General features: G+C 43.6%; 1 non-coding gene across 1 annotated transcript; it reads left to right on the top strand.

The window, feature by feature from the left end:
* Positions 1 to 2,056: 2,056 nt before the first annotated feature.
* On the top strand, positions 2,057 to 2,130 carry trnan-guu. The gene has a single exon. It is a non-coding gene; the product is annotated as a tRNA-Asn (tRNA).
* The last annotated feature ends 8,791 nt before the right edge of the window (positions 2,131 to 10,921 follow it).

The following is a 10,921-nucleotide window of genomic DNA, read 5'->3' as shown; positions in this document are numbered from 1 at the left end:
ACTAGTTTAAATCCTCTTGAGCAGCTCCAGCAAATCTCCCTGCCAGTATATCAGTCCCCTTCCAATTTAGGTGCAATCCGTCCTTCTTGTACAGATAATTTCTACCGTAAGAGAGTCCAATGATCCAAAAATGAGAATCCTTTCCCCATACGGCAGCTCCTCAGCCATGCATTCATCTGCTCTATCCTCCTATTACTGCCCTCACTCACTCCTAACACAGCATATACTTGTTAACAATCCTGTCAACCTGAATGGCAACTTGCAGGGATCAACGTACATGGGCACCGAAATCTCTCCTCTCATCTACACTACCAAGAAACTTACCAGCAGCCCAGTACTCTTTGTTCCTGTCTCGCTTGACAAAGTGAATCAACTCACATTTTTCTGCATTAAACTCAATTTTCTACCTCACAGCCCAGCTCTGCAGCTTATCTATGTCCTTCTGTATCCTACAGCATCCTTCAGCACTATTCACAACTCTACCAACATTCGTCTCATTCGCAAATTTACTAACATACTCTTCCACGCCGTCACCTCGGTCATTTGTGAAGATGTCAAACAGCAGTGTCCCAAAACAGATCTTTGCGGTACATCACTGGTAAGTGAACTCCAGGATGAATATTTTCCATCAACCACCACCCTCTGTCATCTTTCAGCTGGCGAAGTTCTGATCCAAACCACTAAATTACTTTCAATCTCATGCCTCCGTATTTTCTGCAATAGCCTACCTTGGGGCACCTTACCAAATGCCTTACTGAGATCCACAACCATCACATCGACCACTTTACCTTCCTCCACCTTTTTGGTCGCCATCTCAAAGACCTCAGTCATTTTTGTGAGGAACGACCTACCCTTCATAAACCCGTGTTGACTGTCCCCAATCAACTTATTCCTCTCAATGATTATAAATCCTATCTTTTATAACCCTTTCTAAAACTTTACCCACAACCGAAGTAAGGCTCACTGGTCTATAATTACCAGGGCTGTCACTGCTCCCCTTCTTAAGCAAGGGGATAGCAGTTGCTTTCCTCCAGTCTTCTGACACTCTTTCTGTAGACAATGAAGACATAAGGATCAAAGCCAAAGTCCTGGCAATGGCCTGACTGGCTTCCTAGAGAATCCTAGGATAAAGCCCATCCGGCCCAGGGAACCGATCGATTTTCACGCTTTCCAGAATTTCTAACACCTCCTACTTGTGAACGTCAATCCCATCTCGTCGAGGAGCCGGTATGTCAGTATTCTCCTCGACAACATTATCATTTTCTAGTGTTAATATTGACGGAAAATATTCATTTAGCACTCCCCCATCTCCTCTGACTCCACACACCGCTTCTCACTACTGTCCTTGATTGGCCCTGATCTTTCTCTCGTCATTCTTTTATACCTGATGCATCCAGGGAAAGCTTCTGTGTTTTCCTTGATCCTATCTGCCAACGTCTTCTCACGTCCTTTCCTGGTAATTCTTAGTTCTCTCTCTGGGTCTTTTCTGGCTAACCGAGCTTTCATGCCTCATCCTAACATAAGTTCTTCTTCCACTTGACAAGAAATCCAACTTCTTTAGTCAACAGCAATCGATCACTTCCACTATTCTGCGGGAGCCCCAGACAAAATTGTTCACAACTGCATGCCGAAGTGTTACGCCACAAAGTAAACGTTCATTGGGGCAATGATATACATGTGCTTGCACACCACGTTCACTCTGTTCCATAAATTAGCTGAATGGATGTTTTCCCTGTCACCTCAATGCCAAGGTGAATACAAAGATTGCAGCCTGTCTTGTTACTGTGGTCTATTTCTTTATTACCAGTCAGTTAGATTAGCAATATCGCATAAAACTATTTTGGGTTACAAACAAAGCTGACTCTGACTCAGTACTAGGGTTTACGTATGAAGTACACTGGTGAGGGATAGCTTCCCAGGTTTCAGTCATGCAGCTGTGTGTGCCGTTCTCCTGTGTATCACCTGCCATTGTTAAAGATCTTTGTAGACTAGCCTGCCAAGGCCATAAAAAAACATATTGTCTCTTGAAAGTTCCAGAAAGCTTGAATCCAAACCAATCTCTGTGGCGCAATTGGTCAGCGCGTTCCGCTGTTAACCGCAAGGTCGGTGGTTCGAAACCACCCAGGGACGGTGTGCTTGTTGTTCTCAAGCCTACCGCTTTGTGGACAGCACGGTGGCACAGCAGTTAGCGCTGCTGCCCCAGAGAGCCGGGTTCAATTCCCCCCTCAGGCGACTGACTGTGTGGAGTTTGCACATTCTCCCTGTGTCTGCATGGGCTTCCTCCGGGTGATCCGATTTCCTCACGCAGCCCAAAAATGTGCAGTTTCGGTGACTTAGCCTTGCTAAATTGCCCGTAGTGTTAGGTGAAGGGGTAAATGTAGGGGAACGGGTCTGGGTGGGTGGAGGGTCGGTGTGGACTTGCTGGCCCGAAGGGCCTGTTTCCACACTGCAAGTAATTTAATCTAAATCCCAGGTCACTCTAAGATTATCCATTCTGTAGTCGTATGGGGCAGATGTATTTAATTTGGTGACCTTAGAAACAAAGAAAATATGCAGCCCAAGAACAGGCCCTTCGGCCCTCCAAGCCGATCCAAGTCGAGTGTCTAAACTTGTCGCCCAATTCCTACACATCTGTATCCCTCTGCTCCCCACTTACTCATGCATCTGTCTAGGCGCATCTTAAATGAATCTACCGTGCCTACTTCTAACAACTCTGCTGGTAACGTTTTCCAGGTACCCACCACCCTCTGTGCTGCGTATATCCCCCTTAAACCTTTCACCTCTCACCTTGAAAGCACGACCTCTCGTTGTTGTATCCTTCACCCTGGGAAAAAAGCATTTCTCCATCTCCCCTGTCTATCCCCTTCGTGATTTTGTAAACCTCAATCAGGTCCCCCTCAAGTTCCTTTTTTTTCTAATGAAAATAAACCTAACCTACTCAACCTCTCTTCATAGCTGACACCTTCCATGCCAGGCAACATCCTCGTAAACCTTCTCTGCACCCTCTCCAAAGCGTCCACATCCTTTTGGTAATGTGGCGACCAGAACTGTACACAGTGTTCTAACTGTGGTCGAACCAATGTCTTGTACAATTTTAACATGGCCTGCCAGCTCTTATACGCAATACCTCGTCCAATGAAGGCAAGCATACCATATAACTTTACCACTCTATCCAACTGTGCTGCAACCTCCAGGGTACAATGGACCTGCATTCCTAGATCTCTCTACTCATCAACTTTTCCCAAGGCTCTTCCGTTCATTGTATATTTCGCTCTAGAATTAGACTTGCCTAAATGCATCACCTCACATTGGTCTGGATTGAACTCCATCAGTCACTTTTCCGCCCAATTCTCCAGTCTATCTATATTCTCCTGTATTTTTGACAATCCCTTATGCATTCTGCTACTCCACCAATCTTCGTGTCATCTGCAAACTTGCTGATCATACCAACAATACCCTCTTCCAACAGTGGCCCCAACACTGACCCCTGTGGAACACCACTGGTCACCTTTCTCCAGTTCGAGAAACTCCCTTCAACTACTACTCTCTGTCTCCTGTTGCTCAACCAGCTCTTTATACACCTAGCTAGAACACCCTACACACCATGTGACTTCACTTTCTCTATTAGTTTACCATGGGGAACCTTATCAAACGCCGCACTACAGCCCTTCTTCATCTATCAACTCGGTCACTTCCTCAAAGAACGCTACTTAGTTGGTAAGGCACGATCTTCCCCGTACAAAACCATGTTGCTTACCACTGATCAGCCCAATCTTTTACCAAGTATAAATAGGTCTTAACCCTCAGTAGCTTCTCAAGTAACCTTCCCATCACTGACGTCAGGCTAACTGGTCTAGAGTAACCTGGAATATCCCTACTACTCTTCTTTCTCAGGAGGGCAACATGAGTAAGCATCCAGTCCTCCGGCACCTCACCTGTGTTTAAGGATGCTACAAAGATATTTGTCATGGCCCTTGCTTTTTCCTCTCTCGCCTCCCTCAGCAATCTGGGAAAGATCCCATCTTTCCTGAGGATTTGTCCACCTTTATAACCTCTAGCCTACCCAACACATCTTTCCCACTTTCGTCAACGTGAACCAGAGTAATCAAACTTCTATCTCTAATCTCAACATTCAAAACGTCAGTCTCTTCGGTGAACACTGATGCAAAGTTATCATTCAGAATCTCACCAAGTTTCTCAAGTTTGACACACAGCCCTTATTTCTTTATCATTTTGTGGACCAGTCCTTTCTCTCGTTACCCGCTTGCTTCTTATATAAGAATAAAAGGCTTTGGGATTCTCCTTAATTCTGCTTGCTAAGACTATTTCATGACCCCTTTTAGCCCGCTTGATTCCTCGTTTAAGACTGGTCCTACTCTTCCGAAATTCCTCCAGGGCCCATTCTGTTCTTAGCTGCATGGACCTTATGTGTGCTTCCTTTTTCCTCTTGGCTAGCCGCACAATTTCTCCTATCATCCACAGTTCACGAATCTTGCATTTGCTATCCTTTGCTTTCAACGGGACATGCTTATCCGGCACTATCTCTAACATTTTTTTGAAAGCCTCCCTCATATCAAATGTGGACTTCGCTTAAAATAGCTGTGTCCAATCCACATTTACCAGCTCCTATCGAATTTTGATATAATTGGCCTTGGCCTTGTTTAGTACTTTTCCCCTTAGGACCATTCTCATCTTTCTCTATGAGCATTCTAAAACTTGCAGAATTATGATCACTGTTTCCAAAGAAATCCCCCACAGCAACTTTTACCGCCCGTCCTGGCTTGTTCCCCAACACCAGGACCAATATGGCCCCTTCCCTGGTCGGTCTATTGCCATACTGCTCTAGAAAACTCTTCTGGACGTTTCTTACAAATTCTACCCCATCCAGACCTCTGACGCAAAGTGTATCCCAGTTAATGTTGGGAAAATTAAAATCTCCCATCACCACCACCCTGTTGCGTTTGCATCTTTCCATAATCTGTTCACCTGTTTGTTCTTCTACCTCAAGCTCACTGTTGGGAGGCCTGTAATACAGCCCCAGCAATGGAACTGCACCATTTCTCAGCTCCACCCATAATGCCTTATTACTCAAGCCCTGCGTAGTGTCCTCCTTTAGCACAGCCGTGATATCATCCCTGACCAGCAATGCAACTCCTCCTCGCCTTTTACTTCCCTCCCTGTCCTGTCTGAAGCGTCTATATCCTGCAACGTTTAGTCGCCAATCATGCTCTTCCTTCAACCAAGTCTCTGTAATGGCAGTAACGTCATACTCCCAGACACCAATCCAAGGCCTAAGTTAATTTGCCTTACCCACTATACTCCTTGCATTAATGTATATTCACTTTGGGCCACCAGTTCTTTTGAATAAACCTTGATAAATACGAAGGTCGAACTCCACTACCCCATCACCACGTTTCCACTTGGGTAGCAATGCCTGCTTCTGCCTTGCTCAGTAGTCTATTGTTCCTATGAATGTAACCAATTTCATTCCACAGCATCCTTCCAGAAATTTAGCTATTAACCGTTCTGATGTATTGTAAGAATTAAAACGCAGGAATTCGTGACATATGTCTACAATATAGAAAGCTATGTGTGCTTGTGTGCATGGTGTGTGCAAAGTGATGCATGCAGGGCGATGGAGGGGTGGAGGGCTGTGTGAAAGGTCGTGGAGGGGTGCGTGCAGCTTGGCAGAGAGGTGTGTGCAGGGTGGAAATGAGATGACTAACTTGCAGATGGTACGAAGATTGGTCGAGTCATAAACGCTGAGGAAGTGTCACCGTCGCACATGGTGGCGGATAATGAAAAAATGAAGGCGGCAAGAAGATTAATGGGCCAGTTCAAATTTCGAACAGACACGCTGAATGGAACAAGTCCACACAGAGTGGCGCAGTTTGGAACATTCTACATTCTGTCATAATATTACTGTTATCTATGCCAACAATAAATTGCACCTATTGATCTCACCTCTGACATACCGCCCAAGCATGAAATACAGAACTCAGCAGGGAAAATAACCTGAGGTTAAAATAAGAAAATAAAAGACAATGTCGACAGCATATCCCTAAAATGCTAAACAGAGCCTCGAGCATCCACAGAAGTGTATGATGCTTGAACTGCTGTAAATGGACTACGTTTGATTGATTTATATATTTAACCTCAACGATGTGGGCAATTACATTATTTCAACCAGCAGAGTTGAGCTGTGAAAATAATAGCGCCGAAGGGATTCCTCTCATATCAACAGATGTTTAAATGGCATGGGCAGCTTTGTGCAGAATGAAACCTTAAGAAATTGAATTTTTTCGTAATAAATGTTCAGTTGCTTTTATGCTTATGTAGTCTCGGGGGAGACATGAATCGACTTTTAAAAATCTATTTGATAGTCACATTGACACAGTAATGGTAGAAATGAGACCCTGCCTGGATTTATTCAAGCAACATTACATTTTGTATGCAGCGTGCGTGAACGCAATTGTTTCTGCCAATGTGTAGTCTCTACTTAATTATGTGTTTCTTGGGAATATATAGACTGCCCTATTTTGAAGTCTTTTGGAGATCTCAAGTTAGTGCTGCACATTAAAACTAAACTTCATCAGAACAAGAAGAAAAGAATAGCATCAGCTGCACTAAAATGCAACAGATCAACTCGTAATTATTTCCACAGGCACTAAATCTTGTGGATCTCCTCCGAAGTCCCTGCAATATAAATGCATATCATCTGCATCTCCACCTCAATGAATTTCGGCCATTACATGACGGTGAGCTCTTGATCCATCAAAATTGCCTCTTTGCCAATTTATTTGGACAAACATTTTCTCGCCATCTCTGAGATTGCATTACTTACCTCCAACATTCCCCCTCCACCTGGTCCCCTCTTCGGGGCTCTTATCTGCAAACGAGTTGTTCCTTGTGATCTATCTATGTGACACCAGGCTCCTCTATTGCTCTGCCTTCATCATATTTTTGAGCCTATCTCCCTTTGAATTGGCTACATTCCATGCTGTTACAGCCATCCCTGACTTTGATATCAAGCTTGCTGATGAGGGTTTGGTTTTGTTGTGTGGCATGTTGACTTCAAAATCGTGGAATCTCACCTCTCAGCAATTTAGTCCAATATCCATAAAGATGACCTGAACATCAAACACCAGTCCATTTGGTTCCCAGCCATCACTTCCCTCACCTCATCCCGGGATCTCCACCTACAGAGTCGAAGATCACAATACCTTAACCTTATTCTCTAAATCCACGAACAGGGACTGCCTTTTCAGACCCATTGCTTTTGTTTGTTCCTGTTCCACAAACCTTATCGCGTCGTAAGTTTACTGTGGACGTGTTCTTCCCTTGTCCAATCCTTCCCATTTACATTCCCGATGTTTTTGACAATTTCCATCAGGTTTAGAATTTCCAGTTCACGGGCAGCAGCTACATTATGGATAGACAAGTCATTACATGCCAATCGCCCATTTAGGATGGTCTCCTGAAAAAAAAACCAAAATGCCCAAAAGGGTTCCCATCCACGATCACACGTCTCCACGTGGCCAAATTCGTCCTCAGTTTAGAAAACCCCTTAAATCCTTTCACTTTGTTCAGTACAAAGCTGTCGTCCGAGGTACAGGCATGCGTCCCAGTTATGTCCCACTCTTTGTTGGTAGCATTCCTCTGTAACATTTTGTGTTCCAGTCCAACGTGGGCACATCCACACAACTGTGTCTTTGATACGCAATTAGTGATGCTTTCCTGTCATCCTGGTTTGAAAGAAAAATCAGTTTTGCTTCCAATTTCCACCTTGCTTTCACTTTCACCTGACCTACGCCTGATTCCACCTATCCTTCCTCAATATCTGTCTTTCCATCTCTGGAGTTAGGTCGTCATTAATATCCCCGACAAACCCACGGACCTCCAAAGTTATAGGACACAGAACATAGAAAAATACAGTGCAGAACAGGCCCTTCGGCCCTCGATGTTGCGCTGACCTGTGAACTATTCTCAGCTCGTCCCCAACGCTATCCCAAAATCATCCATGTACTTATCCAAGGATTGTTTAAGTCTCCCTAATGTGGCTGAGTTGACTACATTGGCAGGTAGGGTATTCCGCACCCTTACCACTCTCTGCATAAAGAACCTGCCTCTGACATCTGTCTTAAATCTATCACCCCTCAATTTTTAGTTATGCCCCCCGTACAAGCTGACGTCAACATCCTAGGAAAAAGACTTTTACTGTCTACCCTATCTAATCCTCTAATCTTCTTGTATGTCTCTATCAAATCCCCTCTTAGCTTTCTTCTTGCCAATGAGAACAGGTTCAAGTCTCTCAGCCTTTCCTCATAAGACCTTCCCTCCAGATCAGGCAACATCCTGGTAAATCTCCTCTGCACCTTTTCCAATGCTTCCACATCCTTCCAGAAATATGGCGACCAGAACTGTACACAATATTCCAAGCGTGGCCACACTAGCGTTTTGTATAGTTGCAACATGATATTGTGGCTCCGGAACTCAATCCCTCTACGACTGAAACCAAACACACCATATGCCTTCTTAACAGCACTAGCTACCTGGGTGGTAACTTTCAGGGATTTATGTACATGGACTCCAAGATCCCTCTGCACATCCACACTACCAAGAATCTTTCCATCGACCGAGTACTCTGTCTTCCTGTTATTCTTCCCAAAGTGAAACACCTCACATTTATCTGCAATGGACTCCATTTGCCACCTCTCAGCATAATTCAACAGTTTATCCAAGTCCCCCTGCAACCTGTAACATTCTTCCACACTGTCCACTACTCCACCGACTTTAGTATCATCTTCAAATTTACCAATCTATCCACCTATGTCTGCGTCTAAGTCATTTATAAAAAAATGACAAACAGCAGTACTCCCAAAACAGATCCTTGCAGCACACCACTAGTAACCGGACTCCAGGCTGAATATTTTCCATCAAGCGCCACTCGCTGTCTTCTCTCAGAAAGCCAGTTTCTAATTCAAATTGTTAAATCATTCTCACTTTCATGCCTCTGCATTTTCTCCAACAGCCTACCATGTGGAATCTTTTCAAAGGCTTTACTGAAATCCATATATACCACGTCAACTGCCCTAACCTCATCTACATGCTTGGTCACCTTCTCAAAAAACTCAATGAGGTTTGTGAGACACGACCTGCCCTTGACGAAACCATGTTGACTATCTGAAATCAAATTGTTGCTTGCTAGATAATTATAAATTTTATCTCTTATAATCCTTTCCAAAACCTTTCCTAAAACAGAAGTAAGGCTCACTGGTCTATAATTACCTGGGTCATCTCTACTGCCCTTCTTGAAAAAGGGCAAAACATTTGCAATCCTCCAGTCCTCTGGTACCAAATCTGTAGACAATGACGATCTAAATATCAAAGCCAAAGGCTCTGCTATCTACTCCCTAGTTTCCCAGTGAATCCTCAGATAAATCCTATCCGGCCCAGGGGCTTGTCTTCTTTCACTCCTTCCAGAATTGATAACACCTGTTTGTAACTAACCTCGATCCTTTCTCGTCTAATATTTCGTACCTCATTCTTATTTTCTACAATATTCTCCTTTTTCTGAGTGAAAACCGATGAGAAATGTTCATTTAGCACCTCTCCGATCTCCACAGGGTCCACACTCAACTTCCCACGTCTGCCTTTGATTGGCTCTATTCCTACTCTAGTCATCCATTTATTTCTCCCAATCCTCCATTTTCTTCCAAGCAGCATCTACATTCAAAGCTTGATAAACCGCTATTTGTGCACCCCCCCCCCCTCCCCCAGTGGACGTCGCCACCGGGCTCATATTCCCCCCCTTGTCAGCATTCCACATGGATCGTTCCCTCTTGGACACTTTTATCCATTCCACCTACACTGCCGACATTACCACACGTTCGTACTGCACTTTTCCAAGCAATCACCTGAACGTTTATTACCTCCCTCCACACAATCCAAATCTCGACTGACACTTTCTAGCGAAGCAGCGATTTACCTACATTTCATTCAATTATTATTGGAGTTATTCCTGCTTTTTGTTTCCGGGAGAGTCGTATTTCATTACAATGGGAAGTGATCCCTATTTTTTAGTGGAAGTAATTATATTCTTTAATGGTTAGTGCCATTGTATTCCAGCTATTCCGAGATAGTTGATTTATGGAGAGCTTGGTCAACATACTCAAAGCTTTCAGTTAGATTTTAATAAGGTGTAATGAATAATAAAGTAAATAATAATTATTATTATGAAGACCAACGGGAGCAATAATAATTCGTGGCAACTTTAAGGAGGTAAAAGTGGATCCAATAAAAAGATAAACAAGAATTAATCATTATTTGACAAGCAGTCATTAATAAAGGAGTAGATGAACATACAAAACAATTAATGATTAATAAGTTACAAAGGGGAAGGCTCCATTCCAAAAAAAATGACAGAAGTTTGAGCAATTCAGTGGACGTCCAATTAGATACTTCTTTGATGGGGCCAAGTGTATAGAATAATTGAGAACGATATCGAAACGGATGGTTCATGCAGATAGTGACACACCAAAGAAAACATGATAAAATGAAATGTAACAGATTTTGCGTGTAGATAACACAGAATTGAAAACTTTTCCGTGAGCATATTCCGTGAGAGGTTTGTAAGGCGAGTGTGGGGTTGATTTTGAAAAAGAAATGCTTTCATTTCAGGAATTCAGCAGTCATGGAGTAAGTGAGGATTGCAAATGCTGGAGATCATTGTCAAAACTTGTGGTGATGGAAGAGCACAGCAGGCCAGGTAGCATCTGAGGAGCAGGAACGTCGATTTTTCGGTCGTGAGATCTTCATTCGGGATTCAGCGATGTTAGAACACGGGGTAAATGCTCCTGCTTAATTTAAACCAGCAAAACAAAAATGATTAATCTCGTCCAGCAATATGTGAACATTAGAG

Source organism: Chiloscyllium plagiosum, unplaced genomic scaffold, assembly GCF_004010195.1.
Source record: "Chiloscyllium plagiosum isolate BGI_BamShark_2017 unplaced genomic scaffold, ASM401019v2 scaf_1286, whole genome shotgun sequence".
Lineage (NCBI taxonomy): Eukaryota > Metazoa > Chordata > Chondrichthyes > Orectolobiformes > Hemiscylliidae > Chiloscyllium > Chiloscyllium plagiosum.
The sequence above is the reverse complement of the archived record's forward strand: the minus strand, read 5'-3'. Positions and strand labels throughout refer to the sequence as shown.